Source organism: Sitodiplosis mosellana, unplaced genomic scaffold (genome assembly GCF_009176505.1).
Source record: "Sitodiplosis mosellana isolate CC-2019 unplaced genomic scaffold, AAFC_SMos_1.0 Smas_scaffold_14, whole genome shotgun sequence".
Lineage (NCBI taxonomy): Eukaryota > Metazoa > Arthropoda > Insecta > Diptera > Cecidomyiidae > Sitodiplosis > Sitodiplosis mosellana.
Window position 1 is genome coordinate 600,667 of NW_022595256.1, and position 19,413 is coordinate 620,079.

General features: G+C 39.0%; 1 protein-coding gene across 1 annotated transcript in view; it reads left to right on the forward strand.

Annotated features, from left to right (window-relative positions):
* LOC129567998 (zinc finger protein 729) overlaps positions 1-19,413 on the forward strand; it is a 46,999-nt gene that overhangs the window by 15,025 nt on the left and 12,561 nt on the right. The gene's annotated exons all lie outside the window — the stretch shown is intronic.

A 19,413-nucleotide genomic window follows, 5' to 3' on the forward strand; every position in this document is an offset into this window, starting at 1 on the left:
AATTTTCTGAAACGATGTTATCGCCAGCGTTCATCTATCTCTAGACATATAACCACAAGTGTGCGCGCGGTTCATCGTCGTCGTCATTTTCAAAATTTATGTCCGCACTGTGGTTTTGCTCATTTGCTTGTAGTGCCACGGTATGTGGATGTGAATGAAAATATGATATTTATGGCCGCACCTGAGCGACGATCAACATCGTATCGACAGCATGACAGTCGCTGTGCAGCAATGCCAATACACTCATCCAAAAGCACACGATAAGAAGCACAACGACCACGACGACGAAGACGCAGAAAGGAAGCGATTACTTTTGTGTGATTGGTTTAATGAGAAAAAAAAGTGCGTACACAAACGTCGAAGCGTACACTAAATGGCATCGCCAGAGAATTCATCTCAGAAGAAACAAAGAGTAGAAGGAAAAACAAGCGTCTCGCGTTTGATTAATAATAATTAAAATACAGCCCATATTATGCGGTCGTAAATCAATTTCCATTCATATTTACGCGGGTAAATGAATCCACACACACAATCATATACAATGTGAAGCTGAACGATTGTATACAATACGCGCGTAGCACGAAATACTTAGGTCCCGGCCATAGGCATACATACATACTAATCTCAATCATATTCTCTCCATTTCAATCGATTTGAAAGAAGGAAAACGAAAAAAAAGCATTTTCTACGCTTGCAACAATAATAAATTACTTTGTTGCCATTGTTGCCATGTAGACACACAGAGAGAAAGAGAGAGATGTGAGAGTGAAGCATTTGCCTGAAAATTGAAGAAATCTCGAAAAGGGCCGAACAGAATAAGTCTAATGCGCGATTTATAGACATAAATTTAGTTGGGAGAATGAAAAGGAACGACACAAACACATACACACACACATCACAATAACAGCAGCAGCAGCAGCAGCAACAACAAAACAAAAGCAGATTGAACGATCAATCGATCCATTGCCACATTTCGCTGTGCATTCCAACGTCGAGCACTGCTCGGTTTGCGCCGTGTAATGGTGTATGTGCGTGCTTCGTGTGTGTGTGTGTGTGTATGTGAGAAAAACATAATTTGAACAACAAAAGACATAAATAATTGAATGGGAAGATGACGATAAATTTATTTATTCAGAAATATGCACACGGACGGACGGCTCATATCGAATGGAACTCATCTTTTCGATTGAATACCTGTAATATTTATGATTATTATTTACATCTGTCTCAATGGTGGATGGAGATTGAAAGAAAACACAACTGCGATGGCTCCTTTTGCCCCGTCCAATCCGTGGTCTGGATATGTGAAGAGAAGAAATTGTCGAACGAAACGAGCGCAGCGCACTAAACGTAAGGAAAATAAAGAACAATAAAGCAAAATAATAATGATAAAGTTGATCGAGCGCGCATGAAAACACTACACACGGTAACCAAAGAATGAGATGGAGCAAGAAAAAAATGAAGAAGGATGGTTGGTGTGTGTGCATGTGATACAAATCGAATCAACGCGAATTGGATAGTACAAATGCGAAATCTGCCCATTATTCATGCATTTGATGGTGCAAGTTGGCCGATTGGTGCGGTGCTCGCCATGTCTCTTCTGCTCTTCACATTCGTGCTCATTTCGACTTGACCAACCGATGGATCGGTTGATTTCCACTCACATTTTTTAGCGATGCATTTTTTACATCGTTTCGATTTGCGACGTGTATTTATCAATTTCAAAAATGAGAAATGCGCTTGCAAATGAAAACGGATCGAATGCCATGGACTCTCTCTCATACAGACAACTGAAGTGTTTATCGAATGAGAAGAAAAAACAACAACAAATTATGGAAATGCATTCGCACTGCAATTTTATATATATGAATGGGCGCGCGCGCATACACAGATATATATTTTGATTCGATGCAGTTCATCGTTTTTGGTCTCGACAAAATGGAACGAATAAATTTAAATTTATGCAAAATGTAGCAAAAATGAAGAGAAAACACACTCAACGAAACGAAAAGAAGAAACAAATCACGCTGACACTGGGCAATGGCAAGGAATCGCGCGAGCACATCGCTCCGAATGATATGTGAATTTCTTGATTATTATTCCTCAAGGTTTGATTTAAATAGATGCAGTTTCTCTTCCTCCCTCTCTCTCAGCTGGCTCACAACGATCGAACAGCAGCAAAGCCCAAGTTGTTGCTTTGTGTTCGAAATCTCAACGCGCCAAAGTATTTTATCATTTTTTTCAAATCAATTCTCGGCTGTTTGCTAGTTGATTTCTTCTTCATTTGTCTTTCGTACGCGCAGAAAAAGCAGAAGAGTTGAAAAAGAGAGCCGATTGCCGTGTGTGAGAACAAAACGCATACTCGTAATTATATTGTACGACAGAAAAAAGAAATGTGACTGGCAATTTGGAATCGAATCGCATCGAATCGAATTGCAAAACAACAAAAACCCAATATGGTAGTACCACTCAACAACCGAAATGAATATTCATTTGAGCGATGGAATCACAACAGCAGTCGCCGCCGCGTTTCGAGCACACATTTTACAGCCGAGCGCGCTTACAGATTTGATGAAAATCAATAATTCATTTTGTATTTCATTTTCTTTTGATTCCGATTGCAAGCAAGCTTGCTGGCTCACTTAATGCATTCGTTGCCAAAACGAAAATAAAAGTAAACGACGAGAGATTCTTCTCTCCACTTCGCCATTTATTCTTATCGTTCGTTTTAGGACAGCAAAAAGAAGAAGAAGAAGACGACGACGGACGTTTTTTTTTTCATTCGATTTGCTGTGCATTTCAGTGTTTCTGCATTATTGTGGCAGTTTTGTTTAGTAATTTGCATTTTTGTTAGTTATAGTCGTTTCTTCCATTCGGGCGCATTTCATACCTGACGATTACGATCGTTACGATAAATGCAGGCAGCTCTCTCTCTCTCTCTCCCTCTGCAGTGAATCGCCATCAAAATGTACTATGTATACATACATGAAAGTGCAGAAATTGAAAAGAAGCAGCAAATAGCATCTCAAGAATTTATGTGCACAACGACACAGAACGCTTCGAAAACATAACGAACGAATGAACGAGCGAACGAGAGAGAGAGAGAGAAAAAAACACATAAATGGCTCCATGAAATTGAGACATTGCCAATTCAAGATGCCATTCACACTGTTCAAAACACAAACGAATTAACAACAAAGAGCAAAAATTTCATAAATGAATTAATATCAGGTTCACAGGACATTCAAAAAGGGGCTATAAATTTCGAGCACACAAAAAAATGAATCAGCTAGAGACAGAAAAAAAACGATAAAGTGGAAGCCAAAGAGCAATTATACTTTTTTTGCTCCATTCTTTTGTGTATGTCATTAAATCGTCGTTGTCGTCGACGTCGTCGTGCAAACTAGAAAAAGTCAATTGTTGCAAGCGGTGGAATGACGGCGAATGCTTGCACAACATGGTCTCCGGCATGTTTTTTTCCCTCTTCTTCTTTCAAACATCAGACGAAATCATCAAGTGTGAAAATGTTCAACCGAAAAATAAATAGATTTGTTTTATGTTTAATGACTTTCTTCGAAAAATCGTCGCCTTCATGTGGTTTTCCCGTATATCGATCCCAGACCGACAAGCTTGACTGAAATGTTTAACAGCGAATGCGCTGAATTGAAGCGCGCCCAAACATTGCCAACGCTGGAAAAACATCGGTAGAATGTTCCATTTATTTCACGTCGCAATAAACAATTTTATTTTATCACAGTTATAATCATTGCCATTGCCATTGCACCACACACTTGCACTACACTGCCTCTGTGTGATCATCGGCAAGAAATTGCTTCAATACTATTAAATAACCGAAAAATGTCAACATCTGAAATTGAAAACTAAAATGAGAATTTTCTGGTTGAAGCTGAAGAAAAAAGGGGGCCAACACACACACACACACACACATCCAAAAAATGGGGAAAATTATGGCCGAAATTTTTGTATTAAAGCATTCTGCGTTGTGTGGCGGTTGAGAGACATGAAATGCATGCAATGGCAGAGCGCACTAAATATGATTTCTTTCTATACGTTTTGTACATTTCAAATGCAAACAGTGCTTCAGGATTTCGAACTGTAACCACGAGAATGGGAGAGAAAATGAGACACACATACAGAAAAAAAAAACAAAGTACTTTTTGACAGATTTATTACGTTTGGCCTGTCTTAAGTTTGAATTATATCACTGAGTCGAGAAATAGACGAAATATTATTTTGTATGCTGCTGCTGCTGCTTCTTCTTCTTCTTTCATTTTCTTTTTCTGCACTGATCGCAAATTTGTTTTTTATCATTCGCTTTTTCACGCTCACTTTTCATTCCTGGCGAGAACTAGGAATAAAATCATCGTTTTAGTTTGAGTTGTACACTGTACAGTTCTTGTGTGTGTGTGTGTGTGCATAATGCATGGTTGCGGGGCTGCGAAAACTACAACTTCCCCGAAAATGTTTCGATTTTTTGTTCTCGTCTTCCTTCTGTTTGGTTCGTGTAGCCTTGGTTCCTCCATTCACTTTGAATATATTTCATTTCATCCCATGTCTGTTCGGTGCCTTCTCGTTGGCTTCGTCCTTCCAGTTAATGGCATCGTTGTTGTCATCAACGGAGCTCTTGTCGTTTGTCATTTCCACCATATGAATAATTGCATATTATGTTTGTGTGCATAGTACATGCTCAATGGTCTTGGTCACTTCCTCTTCCATTTATATTATTTAGATATTTTTGGACGTTTTTATGGCTAATTTTTTTTTCTTTGCTGGCAGAATACAAACATAGACTATCATTCGATGCATTAAATTGAAATGGAAGAAATTGCACAAAAATGTTTCAAGTCACTGAAAAAACATCAAATCATAATTGAATCGTACCCAAAAAATCTTCCCCACAAATTCGTTTTTGAGTTATCTTATCTCATTTTATTTGCACTCTCATTCCACAAGGAATCGCTCATTTTCATGGTTCGTGGCTAAACAAGTCTTTGAGCATGGCAAAGCAAAAGATTTTAAAATGCCCAAACAGCTGAGAATAATTAATGAAATTCATCAGCCATCACTGAAATGGGATTCGATTCGAAATTAACATCTACACGCGCGCGGTTAAAACAATGACAAGATAACAAATGGAAACAATGTTTGCGCCCCCATTGAGAGGCCAGCTACAAATCACATTTTAGTCGTATCGTTGGATCGCAATTATACGATTGAAGTTGAAAAATCAAACTTATCGAATGCACAAAGAATTGCCTTAAAGGTTGTAATTCATTTTGAGTTTGTTTTTTTTTCTCTCTCTCTCTTATCTGCTTCTCTTTATTCGTTCGTTTCGTTTGGTTTTTTGTTTGTTTTTGTTTTATAGCTTTCCCATTTCTTATACCCGAAGTCAATTATAATTGCATAGAGAGAGACGATGGTATTCCAGATTCTGTGCATGTACAAAACACAATGGCAATCAATAAATAATTATTGTTGTAAAATGCAAATGAAGACGTTACGACGAAGACGTTTTTGATCAGATGGATCTGGCTATAATGATGTGTGTTTCTTTACGCTTGAATTCAAAGTTTCGTTTCGAATCGAATGTGCGCACAGTAGATGCCAGCGGAGTGATGCGAACGAGGAGAGACCAGAAAAATAAGAAGCAGAAGAAGAAGAAAAAAAACAACGAGTCATTGAACAAGGAGGAAAAAACAGAAAATAAACGAGACAAAGAGGAGAATCCATTTCCATCTGATTCGCTGTACGGATTTGAACACGGACAGTTTGTTTATCGATTTATCATTAGTTCAGTATATATCAAAATCAAAATGGCGCATCTCATGCATTTTATGATGGATGGAGTTGTTGGTTGGCTCTGTTATTTTATTTCATGCCATTTCTCAGGCTTGCCCATCTTTCGATGCAGGCAAATGAGGAACTTCTGCGAAAAATGTATGGAAAATATTGAAATCGACTAGCGAATCGTGGTACTGATGAGGATCGCAAATTTTGTTTTCTCTGATTTGAATCTTTAAATATTTTTACCCGTTTTTTGCCCCATCGGGTGACTTGACCTTTTGCCAAATCTTGATTATGTTCAACATTCGAATATTCACAGCATCCAAATAACGAAAAAGAACGAAACAATAATGAGAGAGAGAGAGAGAGAGAGAGAGAGGAAAAAATTCAATACGAGAAAATTAAATTCAAATCGATTTGTTGCAATGACTAGAAAGATCGATTTGCATGCGATTTTGCTTATGGTTCACAAGACGAGTTTTTTTTCTATCGTGTGGTAAATTCGAAACGATTTGATGATATGCTAATAATGGTTTGGATTTGCGTGGAATTCTCAGCGATCAGTATGTGTGTGTGTGTTTCCATCCAATTTCATATTCATTCGTTTACATTGTCCCAAAATCGAAGTAAGTGCTGTGCAGATTAAATGGAACGTATTCGGTATTAAATGGAAAAACTTTTTTACTTTTATCGAGATGACAAAAATTTGCTGTTGTTCTGAAGCACGCTGGTCCACGCTGGTGACTTTGTTTCTTCATTGTTTGCGGTTGCATCAGGCGATTTTATCGGTGGTTTTCGTTGTTGTCGATTTTATGTTTTATTTGTCAATTATATGATAATAATTTAAGAGCATTTTATTAATCTATTTAACATAGCAGCTTTGCAGCTAATATTTCTAATGAAAACAATGTCGAATGGGCATTGCATTGATCTAGATCACGATGCCATCCGCATATAGACGGCTAGGATGGTCCATTACTTTGTTTACCAAAGCCACTTTTCGAACCGATATCAAATTTGCATAAACATGGATGCGATGGATTTTTCAGGCAAAGAGCGAGCAAGCAATCGAGAGAGAGAGAGAGAGAGAGAGAGAGAGAGAGAGAGAGAGAGCTGTGTGAATATGTAACATCAAGCTCTGTCGTAAAATGCTCATGCATTTAAATGTTTGAATCTTTCTTTTTGCCATAATTCGAATGGGAAAACTTATAATTCAGAGTATTTCGATGTAATCGCCATTGGTTCGTCATCTTCTGTGTATATTATTATTATTTATGAAAATCTTCATTTCTCGGGCACTCAACCTCATGCTGCTTGTTAGTTGGTATTGCGTTGACTAGGAATGAATGAAAACTTTTTGTTCCTGTTTGAACAAATCAACATCATTTTGCGCCAGCTTTTATGTAAATTGTACATCTACTTTCGAAACGCAAGTCATTCGATGGAAATTTGTAAGGCAAACGGCATTTGCAGGCGGTCATTTGCAAAATGCGTCTAACATTTGAATATAAATTAATGGCTCCCTGGTAAATTGCGAAACAATACATTCTCATTAAAGCACATTGATCTCCGAGCGCCTTTCATGGGTCCACGTTTGCAATACCATTTTATCGTTTTTATAATATTTTTTGACAATGAAAACCGAGCGCATAAATCATTTCGAAATCACCCCGATATGGAACCAGATAAATATACAAATAAAATATGGTGTAAGATTTTCGATATGTCAGACAAGTTGAAGTTTGTGAAGCGCTGTTTGGATGGGCTAAACGAGATGCCTAGATACACTCAGCAACACTGATCCGTTTTATCCATTTCCTTTTCAATTCTCGTTGCCGTGCAAAAGAAGAAGAAAAAGGAACATGGAAGGGAAACACAACATTTTTCCAACGCACATAAATCATACCGATACGAAACAATGGCTGTCACTTCACAGCAAAGATCTAAGCGCTGCACCAAAGGAAAAATATGGAAGAGCTTTGGAAAAATTGAAATACACATAGTGACGATAAACAGTGGAAACGACACTGACATTGTGCAGCCAGCGCACAGCGGCTAGAATTTACTCTAGTACTAACGTACGTAAGCCTTAAAGAAAGTTTCCATCGGGCGAAAAAAGAATGGCGAACCAAGTCAACATTCAACGATTTAATGACAACATTTGCATTAAATTTTCACATGAAATGCATTTATGTGCAAAAATAATCGCAATTGCTGTGAAAATAAAAATCATTTTGCAATCGCATCAGCCATCTGTGTGTATCCACTGTTGCGAAATGGACGAGTTTTCAGCGGGAGAAAAAAAAGAGAGCAATAGAGAGAAAGAGACAGAGAGAAAATAGAACGAAATGAATGACATCCCGAGAATGAGCGAAGGAGAATGCACGAATGCGAGATGGCAGCTGCAGAAAAAAGGCGGACAACTTTAAACAAATTAATGTAATTATCTAATTAATTACATTACTAAAATTAACTGCTTCATCTTTGTCAAGCACACGCTCTCCCGTTCGCAGACGTGCTTTGTCTTTCCCTCTGCTCCATCTCACATCTAGTTATGGCACATTATGGCCATATAACTGCAAATTGAACAGCGTGTGTGCTAGAGAGAGCAGTGACGAACAAGGAGAGCGAGCGAGCGAATAAAAAAGAACACACACACACAACTTCAGCACATAAACGTCAACCATTTAAAAATGTGTATTGAAATGTTCAATGGTATCAAGTGCTCGAAGCGCCATTAGAAAAAGTTCATCACATAAATTCACTAATACAGTATAAACAGCGCGTATACATAACGAAATATAGCTAATTCTCTCTGTGTGTGTAGCGCTCGACGAGCTGTTTGTGCCAGCAACAATTCAACCAAGACAACAACGAACCGACCGAACAAAAAAACAATTTACTGAATTCAGATCGCAAATGGTGGAGAAAGACGAAAGACTGGTGGAGGAAGAGAGAGAGAGAAAGAGAGAGAGAGAGAGAGAAAATGCATTCATAAAGCATAAATCTTTAGAAAATATAGAAAATCAATGGGAATGACTTCATCACACCACCGAGCAATTTTCCTCGCATTGAACACGACCCACTCGTCATGGCTGCGGATGAATTCCATGTGTTAGCGTTGTGCCGAGCGAGCTAGCGAAATGGGCGAAAGAGCGAATGAACGAACGAACGAATGGAACAAAATCCAAATGCAAAACTTCTGTTGCGTTCTGCATTTGCCACCCCCTGAAATTCGCCCGTTTTTCACTATCGTAAAGAAACAAAGTAGGAGCTGGAGTAGCATTGACGGCAGCAGTAGCATTGAGTGAATCGCAATTGTTTGAATTGGTCCACATGACGGCTTCGCCGCCACTGACGACGAGGACGACGACAACAATAATATCATACGCTGGGCTGGTGTGAGATAGCTACGACTGCGTCAGTAATGGCAACACACAACAAAAATTATAATAATAAAAAAAGTTAAATTATACACAATTAAAATCTACTGCTATTCCTCCTCCGACCCCCAACACGACACGACTGGTAAATAACGTTAGGAAAAAGCAATTGCAGCATTTTCATCACCACCTCGATGGCTGGCTGGCTGACTGGCTTGCTTTCTCGCTCACTCACTCGCCCGCTTTCGTTCGTATCACTCCTTTACGATTCGCATTTTATATGAATGTATGTTTATTTTAGTCTCATGCGCTTACTCGCCTCTCATTTTCTCTCGTTCCCATTTGTGTGGGCAAAACTCTTGTCACTCATCCATCCATTTTTCACAATACAGACACACATCCACTCACCATCCCATTGCGTGCACACAGTCACACTCTTCCATTTGGTCGCACACTCGACATGGCCTCAAATATTTAATTCGCTTGAAAGTTCGGAGCATGAAGAGCAGCATGAAGAGTAGCATGCACACGAAAAAGTGCTTCTTCTTGGGACAATTTTTTTCTATTAAATTTTCCATTTATTTTTTCGCGATTTGTTTTTAGTTTATTCTGGTTCCCTCTATTTCTACTTTTTTAAGCATCTCTCGAATTCGTTTATCCTTCAAATTAACTGAGCTGATGGTAGCGATAGCAGTGAAAAGAATGAAAATATATACAACGAAAGACAACGACGGAAAATTAAAACAACAACAACAACAACAAAAAACAAACTTGTTCTTAATGTTATCACATGTCTTCGTTGCACGCACGTCCCGAATTGGATGGCAGCAGTGGCAACGAATCGTCGTCAACATATCGTGTCAATGGCAAAGAAAAGCCATCATTCTGATTTAATGCAAGTATCTCCAATTTCTGTACGTGTATCTTACTTAATGCTGGTGATATGAAAGCACATCGTCCATGCTATTTATTGTTGGAATTGTACGAATCGAAACGAGAATAATAAGCAAACGAGAGAGCAAGTGATGGGAATGAGACGAAAGAGACGAGCACGAAGACAAGCTTCCATCCATCTGAAGAGGAAAAACACCATTTTCTGTATACATAATTTCATTTTATATTTGTGTATCATTTTGTTTATGTGAATTTGTTGCTCTTTGCGCCGTTCGCCTCTCGGTAAAACTGCTTACGTTTTCCAGGCTATATATGACCAAATCGTGCTGCCGTACATACATATTATCGTATTTATACATAAAAAAATATTATCTTTTTCGCTTTTCTTTTTTTTTGGTCGCAGAGCAGTGGAACAACACTGCGTTGGAACACTGCTCCGCGTGTGTGTATGCCAAACGACGGCGACGACGGCGACGACTACGACGAATGCGAGAAAACAAAGTTGCCCGGGCTCGGGCCCAAGCAAAAATGGAAATGGAAACGGGAGTCAGTGTGAGAAGCAAGCAAAAAACCCCTCACAGCAAAACGATATCAAACGACCAAGACGAAGACGAAGGGTGGCGAATGGTGATGTGAGTTAGATGAGATCGTTTCATGTTATAAAACGCATAAATCAAATGGTGTAAGCGAACGCTCTTGAAGTGAACGTCTTTCTTGCTTGACACGTTTATGTCTAATCGATGGCGGATGCGCTAGATGTCTTGGCGACGATCTACCATTACGCACCTTAACAGCTTATCTATATAAATGTAGCGTTCGTGTATATGACCATGTACACAACAAACATACTGAACGCCAGCAATTGGTATTTTTCCTATGCAGCTCGAGTTGTGTTGCCGTCGTCGCTGCTACTGCTGTTGGATGCTCCTTTGGCGCGTTTGCCTTCAATGTTTCATCTATTCTATGCAATCGCAATCTATATTGAGTGCTTGGTTTCAAAAATATTTGCTGAGCGACGGTCTGTTTCTCTCTTTTCTCTCTCTCTCTCTCTCTCTCTCTCTCTCTCTCTCTCTCTCTCTCTCTCTCTCTCTCTTCGCTTTGAACAATGCTGGACGCGATGTACTCGTCGTTAGTTATCAGTCCAAGTGCTAAGTTGGAACGTTTATGTATCCAGATTGTCACTGGTCGACGATATCGAATTGCTGAAAGCAGCAAAGGAAATACTGAAAATGGAAATCATCAACCAGCATCGCCAAAATGCCAGAGGTGGCGTTTGGAAAATGAGACAAAACTCAGCATATGGAAAGCAGAAAAAACAATGAAAAATGCAAACGAAATATGGTCACACAGCGCGAATCCGAACAAAAAAATGGACAAACAAAAAGAAAAGAAACAACAACAACGGCAGCAGCGGCAAAAAAATGCCACTTTCTGTTCAAACATTCATCCAATGCTGATGTAGAGATTGGTGATGCGCTTTTTTCGCCAAGTAAAATTTTCATGCGGATAACGACCACTTCTCCGTTCTTTCCTCGGATGCTCGTGCTCTCTCTCGTGTGTACACTGTACATACACATAGCGATGAGAATGGATTTTATTCGCTGCCTTTATATCCTTGTCGCTTGCTCATCAACTCTGGTTCGTCGATGGGTTCGGAGTGTATTTTGTGTGTATCGCATCGGACGAACAACGAACGTGCGCTACGTGATCGCTCAGCATCTCGTCATCATCAACACATTCACTTCATTTCACTCCATCACAGCACAGCACACCACAGTACAGCGTAGTATTGTACAGCCAGCCTTTGCCAACTTATCCTCTTGTATACGTTGTGTTTATGTATTTGAATCGATTCACTTTACACATTCGTCAAGAAAAACGTATCAGCGCAGAGTGAAGCGCGCGAATCATGTAACGAATTTAGTTTTCACAATCTTTTCCACATAGCATACTATCCCCCCGGCATCTATATACAATTCAAATATGCTGCCATACGCTCTCACTCTCTTGCTCTCCCTATATCACTTGGGGTGCTTGAATTTGTATGCGTCTGTGTGCCTCTTCTGCTTCATGGTGACGAACCGTTTTCATCATTTCATTCGGTTTCTTTTCAACTCGTCTTGTCGTCGTCGTTCTCGTCGTTGCTCTCGTCGTCGTCGTCGTCGTCGTCGTCGTCGTCGTCGTCGTCGTTGTCGTCGACGTTGAACTCGTTTTCCTCGGGAAAATGCTACAAATGATCCGATTTTCATTTGTATGTGTAGTACACATTCGGGCGTAAGTGAATGAACGGTACATGGCATACGGTCGTTTCAATATTATACGCAATGTATTTTTGCAGACGAAAACGACCGAATATGAAATTAAACCATAGCAAAATGCACATTACCACTGGTAATTTAGCAGGCACTCTTTGTATTTTAATAATTTTGAATTATTTGGTGTTTTTTTTCCCTTTCGGCTGTGCGAATGGAGAGGCAGTAAAGGGCCAGTTATTACGAATATATCAATCGACCCACATGATAAAAAATTGTTCCTGCTCAATTGATGAAACATTCAACATATACACAAAGTAACCCATCATGTTGGGCGGACAAAATTTGAATATATATATATATTTTGTTTTTTTTTCATTCAATACGTTTTTCTTCTAGTTGTTTTCATAAAATATTTCTTTGAAACGGCAGATTGGTTGCCATGCTTCAATCCAGCATTCATTCCTTTTTGGGCCACATTTCGTTTGACACAGCGTTTACATTACACAGAGCACACACACCTTTATCGCAAATCCGAAGAGAGTTGGCTCATTTCAATAGATTTATACATATTTTAGCATTTCTGCTCAATTCAAAGGCGCACACAATGTGCTACAACGACATTACCCATTCAATCTAAATGTACATTTTACAATTCCATCAGTCTGCAAAACCCATCAGTTCCAGTTTGAATTCTGCTTCACATCAACATCAACTTTGTTGTTATTTTTCATATGCGCGCAACATCTCGTTTGTTTTTTTTTCTCGTTCAACCGCTTCACTTTCGCCCATCGCGTGCGCTGCTGTGCGTTCTGTGTGTGTGTGTGTTTATTTTATTTTTCCGACTACACGTTTTATTCGTATAATTTGCGCTTCCTCTATATTTTAATTCGAGTCCATATTTATTGTTAGGATGTGTTCGTAAGATACAAATGCGTTCGTCTGTGAGATTGCGATTATTTTTGCCGTTCTCCGTTCCATGCCTCAGTTCCACTTGTATTCATATCATGAAAATTTATAAATTAAATTTATTTTTATTGTTTTTTTTCGCTTTTTTTTCTCTTTTGCTCGACGTGTTGAGGGTATACGGTTGACGACGCTACCACATCTTTGTTTCTAGTTTGACGTTGGCGTTACTTTTATATGAATCTATTGCCACTTGTGTAATGATATTATACAAATGGCACGACCACCAAGATCTTTTGTAAGCTCAAAACACGCGCAAACAAATACAAACATAAAAAAAACTTATTAAAGATATCTTGTAACTAAAACGGCAGAGAGAGAGAGAGAGAGAGAGAGAGAGAGAGAGAGAGTGAGAAAAAAACGAAAAACGAAAAGGGCATGGAAAAAAAAGTATGTTGATTTTTCTTTTCTGTGCTCTGTTCGTTTGATGGGAAACTGGAGATGATGGAGCGTTACCTTGCGTTGTTGGCATTGTGAGGCAATGCCTCTTGACAATGCACCAACTTTGATGTTTGTCGTTTTTCTATTCGACGTTCATTCGTTCACTCACTGACACACACACACACGCATCTTTTCGTCTTGAGACGTTTCGCTTTTCATTTGGCTTGTTTCGCATTTTTCCATCAGCCATTTGATAAAATGGGGAGATATTCGAATGATGTATATGATGGGATCAGAAGCAGCCAGAGAGGAAAAAAGAACATGCACACCGAGCTAATATTGTTATAGAATAAATACAAATAACAATAACTCACGGCGAAAAAAAGAAATGGGAAGGGGAGAACGTCAAAATAGACACCATCTCTAACTTTGTGTTTTGTACCGAATTCAGGCAGAAGCAGCATCAGCAGCCGAAAAAAGCAGAACGAGGAAAAACTAAGCAGAAATAATGCGTACCGTTTTTGAAGATGAGTGAAAAGTGAGGCATTGGCATATTCGCACTCTGTGTGTGTATGTGTGTGTGCTGTGCACGTAGTCAGATTGGTTTCGAAGGGTCGATGGCGCGTTCAATGTTCCGGCTGAATGGGAGAGGCCGAGATGAGACACTGACATGCGATTCTATTACCGAAATATGCTACGAATCTCATTACTTTTGATTAGCAGGTAAAGAGAAATTCGGAGTATCATGTCTCTCTAGCCATACCCCCCGCACACACACGCTTCGGTTCGGTTTGATGGAATTAGAGAGAGAGACACACACGGCGACGAACACAAAAGCAAACACCGACTACACTGATGACGACGACGACGACGACGACGACGACGAATAAAAATATTTTCACAACGCTACACATTGATCGTATATCATTCAATAGACCATATCTTTTGGTTGGGATCTCACAGGTATTGAATAACACATCTCCCGCTCACTCTCGAATGCGTCAGCAAAATGGGCAGAAAAAGATAAATAAAAAGACTCGTGCGAATGAAAAACGCCATTAAATACGGAACGCTTTGCACATACATATTTCGGTTTAATTTCAATACATAAGCATAAATTTGCCTCCCTTAATTCCGAGTTGTGAGTCTCATTTTCTTGCTCTTTCCATTCAGCTAATGTTTATTATTTTAAATAAATGTATTTTATATTTAATGCGTGCAACTTGTTTGTGAGTGTGCTGTTTGGTGTGTGCGTGTGTGTGGGGGGAGAGAGGAGTGGCAGAGGGAGAATGCGAGTAAGCATTTCTGTTTGGAGATGGAGAGGTGAGTGATGAATGCAAAAGCAATACCGAGGCACGTTCGATTACGGAGTTTGGAAGGAACGACCAAATAGGAACAGTCATCCACGAAATCCCGTTATACGTATAAATTGTGCGTCAAATATTGACATAAAATAATTCACACTTATTTACGACGAACGCCTGCCTTTCGAGAGAAATTGTTACCATGCCAATGTGTGACTGAAGCATCACGATTGCAATGTGGAACTGGGAGACATTTGATTATTGTCGCTGCTCCGTTCAACCGTTCATTTCTTGTTTTCATGTTAATGATGGAACGAGAATGTTGACGGCAGAGCGGTGAATTTCGTCATGTCTGTTTTTTTCCTTCGAAACAGTATTATGGAAAGCCTTCAGAACCCTGTTTTTCCCATCTGATAGATTGGTGATTTACACACCGTAAATGTATCCACCTCCTTTTATTCTCGATTCAAAGAGAGGGTGTCAGAACTTAGTTGAAATTTATCGATTGGGGATGGATTGAACAGTTGCATCAACCACCAAATTCATTTTAATCATAGTTATGATACTATGTGACAAAAGATTATTTCTGTTGAATAATGTGCATAAAGAAGAGGGAGTGGAAGATAACGGGCATCTATTCCATAAAACGGATATTTCACAATATTAGGCTTCCCGTGTGCAAATAAAATGACTAACAGTCACTGAGTTGTATGTAACTGTATGTAGTGATACACAACTAAAACTGGCTAAGTTGATTGAAATCATGCGTTTTGTATGGAGATAATCACGTTTAGTTATTCTTTCAGTCAGTCGACTAATTTGGGACATTTTGACTAAGATTGATTTGTGATTAAAGTTAACTGCAGTTGCTTATTTTGTACGAGACAATCACTTTTAGTCAGTCAAAATGTCCCAAATTAATCGAATGACTAGTCAGTCAGAAATTTTCCACACGGGATTCTGTTTTCAAAATGGTACAAATTTTCCAAAGAGCTCAAGGTATCCCAAACGAAATTCCCAATTTCTCAGAAAAACACACGATTTTTGAAAAATATCCTTGGAACGAATGCGAGCGATCAATGAAACAATGTAAATATGTGCAAATTTAACTTCTGCCATTAATTTGAATCAATAAAACAAACAAAATTAATGGCAACAATAAATTGTGAAAAGCAATATATGCTGAAACCACAAATGTCATACAATGAAATAAGATTGCATGAAAATTTTGTCACATGTGATGTAGATACATACATGTATATAGATTATGCAAGAATTGGCGGTGATGTGAGGGGATTCGTTGTTCGGTTCTTCAGTGAAAAATCTTCATTGTGAATTTCAAGAAACAATAGAGTTGTGGGCAGTTGAAGTAAAGTTGTTCGTTGCGCGCGTGAAGGAAGCTCTATCCTAGCATGTGAAATTTGAGTGGTGGTATCATTTTATCGAAAGACGAACTTCATATCGCGCAAATATCTCATGTGTATTTTGTTAGTTAAGAGACTGCTGGCATTTTGAATGCCCGAAAAACCTTTTCTTGTCTATCTCTTTGCCAGTGTGCCCGCTTATCTCGTTCAGGTTCACAGAATGAAATGTTGGCGCTCTCACATATTCGCAGCGGTAAATGAGTGCAGTGAGTGTGTGTGTGTGTGCGAGTGTGAGTGGCTTTTGCTCAGTTGGCTTATGTATACTATATGATGTATGAGTAGACAATTTTCCCAAAGTAAACCAAAAATAGTATTTAAGTTTGCACTGACATAAATCATAATATAATATAATTCTTGTTCTCCTTTTTTTTCCTCTGGCGTGTCTATTTTGTCCCTGCTCTGGTTCCATTTCCAAAGCAGCAAAACTGCTTGTGTGTGAGTGTGTATGTGTCGTTTGGTGTCTCCGCACGAGTTTTATAATCATCCGTTTTTCGAGGCTTTGGACCGCTGTACGGTTGAAATCAAGATGATTTATCAAATGAGTGTGAGCGCAAAGTGAGTGGCTAGTTTTGTGCATTGGTTAAGTTTTGTACCGTTGACGTAGAGACAATGGACTTGTTCATGTGTGCGAGTGTCACACGTATTATGGCGTATTTATAATAACCTTTCATGAAACACACAGAGAGACAGACCCATTCCTCGTCATTGCACAATCGCTTTTCTTAGTTTTTTTTATGGCTTTTTCGTCGGTTCACATCAAGCAATATATTAAAAAACACATGAGAACACATATACACACGCACACAAATCCACATTGCACATATTCATTGGCCTCACAACAGTTATCCAGTGGCACTAACTTTTAACTCTACTGCAAAATACTATTTATGACAAGCGAACCAAAGCCTCGACCATTTTAATTTTCCTGACGAGAGCACACACATGAGCTTCAGCTGCATATGAATTGTTGTTAAATCCAAAGTTTCCACTTCCACTGGCATCACGGCACATACGAATACACACAAGCACTCACACACGCTCATATATGCACAAACACATATCGCCTAATATACAGCCACCGGGCCATGAATTGTGAGATATGTGAGAAGCGAAAAACGAAATCCCGACTACAATTTTAACCCAACAATTAAACAAAACTTTTGGCCATTCATCAAACTACAGGATTTTGCTCTTCTATTAAGCAATTTCTACGTGTCTTATGTATGAAATGTGTCGTACATTTTCACATATATGCAAATAAATGTGTTTTGTGCTCCTTTTTTGTGCCATCTCTCTCCCTCTCTCCCTTTCGCTCTCACACTCCCGCTCTGCCCAAAAGTATTTTTACTATCGCTACGAACGGTGGTGCCTTGAAATGTTCTGATGGAATTGCGCAATGCTAGTTAAAACTTGTGTTGGAACATGGTGGGTTTTTGCCTCAAAATTTCCACTATTTATTGAATCGCTCAGAGGATGAGATGAGAAGGAAACGGGAGAAGAAGGGAAATAGAGAGAGAAAAAAACCATGAAAATCATATAATATATGTTCTGAGTTCGTCATAACGCTCACAGCGTTCGGAAAATATATTTATCAAAGGATCGTACGCAAGCATTTGGTACTGATTTCAACCAAAATTTATATTTTCGCATCGACAATTTTGCGCTCGTGAAAATGGTGAATTGTGCACCAAGAGAGCATCGACCAACCGAACCAACGAATAAACGTGCGAGTGAGCGAGCGAGCAAACGAACGAACAGGAGTAAAATTATGGCTAAAGGAAAATCGAAAGACGAAGTTCAACATCTCATTCGACGTGAAACTTGCCAATGATAAAGTGCATTGCACAACTGAAAAAGAAAATAATTGCCCCGAACTATGGTTGCAGCAGCAGCAGCAGCGCAACGCTCAGCACAGCTACTGACTGCTGCATCGTTTCGTGTCGAACGGCTGTCCTGTTTTCCTCTGCATGACATTTTATACTTATCCGAAGAATTATTAACGGCAATAAAATCCATAATTATAAATATGCACAAACACAAACTGAAATTTATGTGTGTCCCGAACTCCCGGGATGCTCTAGGTAACTCTACACTAGTTTCGTTATGCAGCAAACGCGCAGTTTCACTATGTGCTAGTGTCATAACTAATCCACATTTTAAGTCAGGGATATTAGTTTTTTCTTCACGCTTGAAAATTAGCAAATTTGCTAAATGAGGGTTAGTATTTGTCTTTGAACCTGAACCACCGAAAACACGTTTTCTTTTGAAAAAATTCACATTTGTGAACGGTAAGCGAGAAAGCATGATTGATCGATCAGACGGATGAATAATCCGTAATGAGCATTTAACACTGATTTGGTTGCGAACCAATTCTTTTTTCGTTTCACTTCTGTTTGGCGATAATCAATCAATGAATTATTTCTTACTAATTTTGTTTGTACACGTTTTCAAATAAGCCACATAATACGTACCGATGCTTCGTTCATATGTGACTAGTGAGATAGGTATGGCTTGGTAATGAGAGAAGAGATGAAATCAAGAAATTAAAGGAAATGGAATGAAACGAGCGTAGAGCAAAGCCTGCGCTAATGTGGCACAATTGGTCAAACCAATCCGAATATTTCATTGCTAAGTAATTACTCGTTTGGGATTGCTTCTCTTCTCTCTCTCACACACTCTCTCATGCTCCCGATGATTCGCTTCACCTTTTATCTTTCGTTCAATTGCATTTTGTTTTTGTTTCCACCATCAGTCATCAGAATGCTCTGCTGAGAGGTATTTACTTTTTGTGTTAGACTTTTTTTCTGCTTTACTGCTGCTATCGTCGCACGGCAATCTGTTTACGATGCGTTACATAAAAACGGGACGCAGACACAAACAGATGAGTGAAATTGATAAAATGAAGATGTGTCATTAGCATTTACTTAATTTCTCGTTTCGGTTCCTCGGTCAGTTGACATTCTAATTAAGAGGGATTTGTTTTCTCAATTGATGAATTTATTTT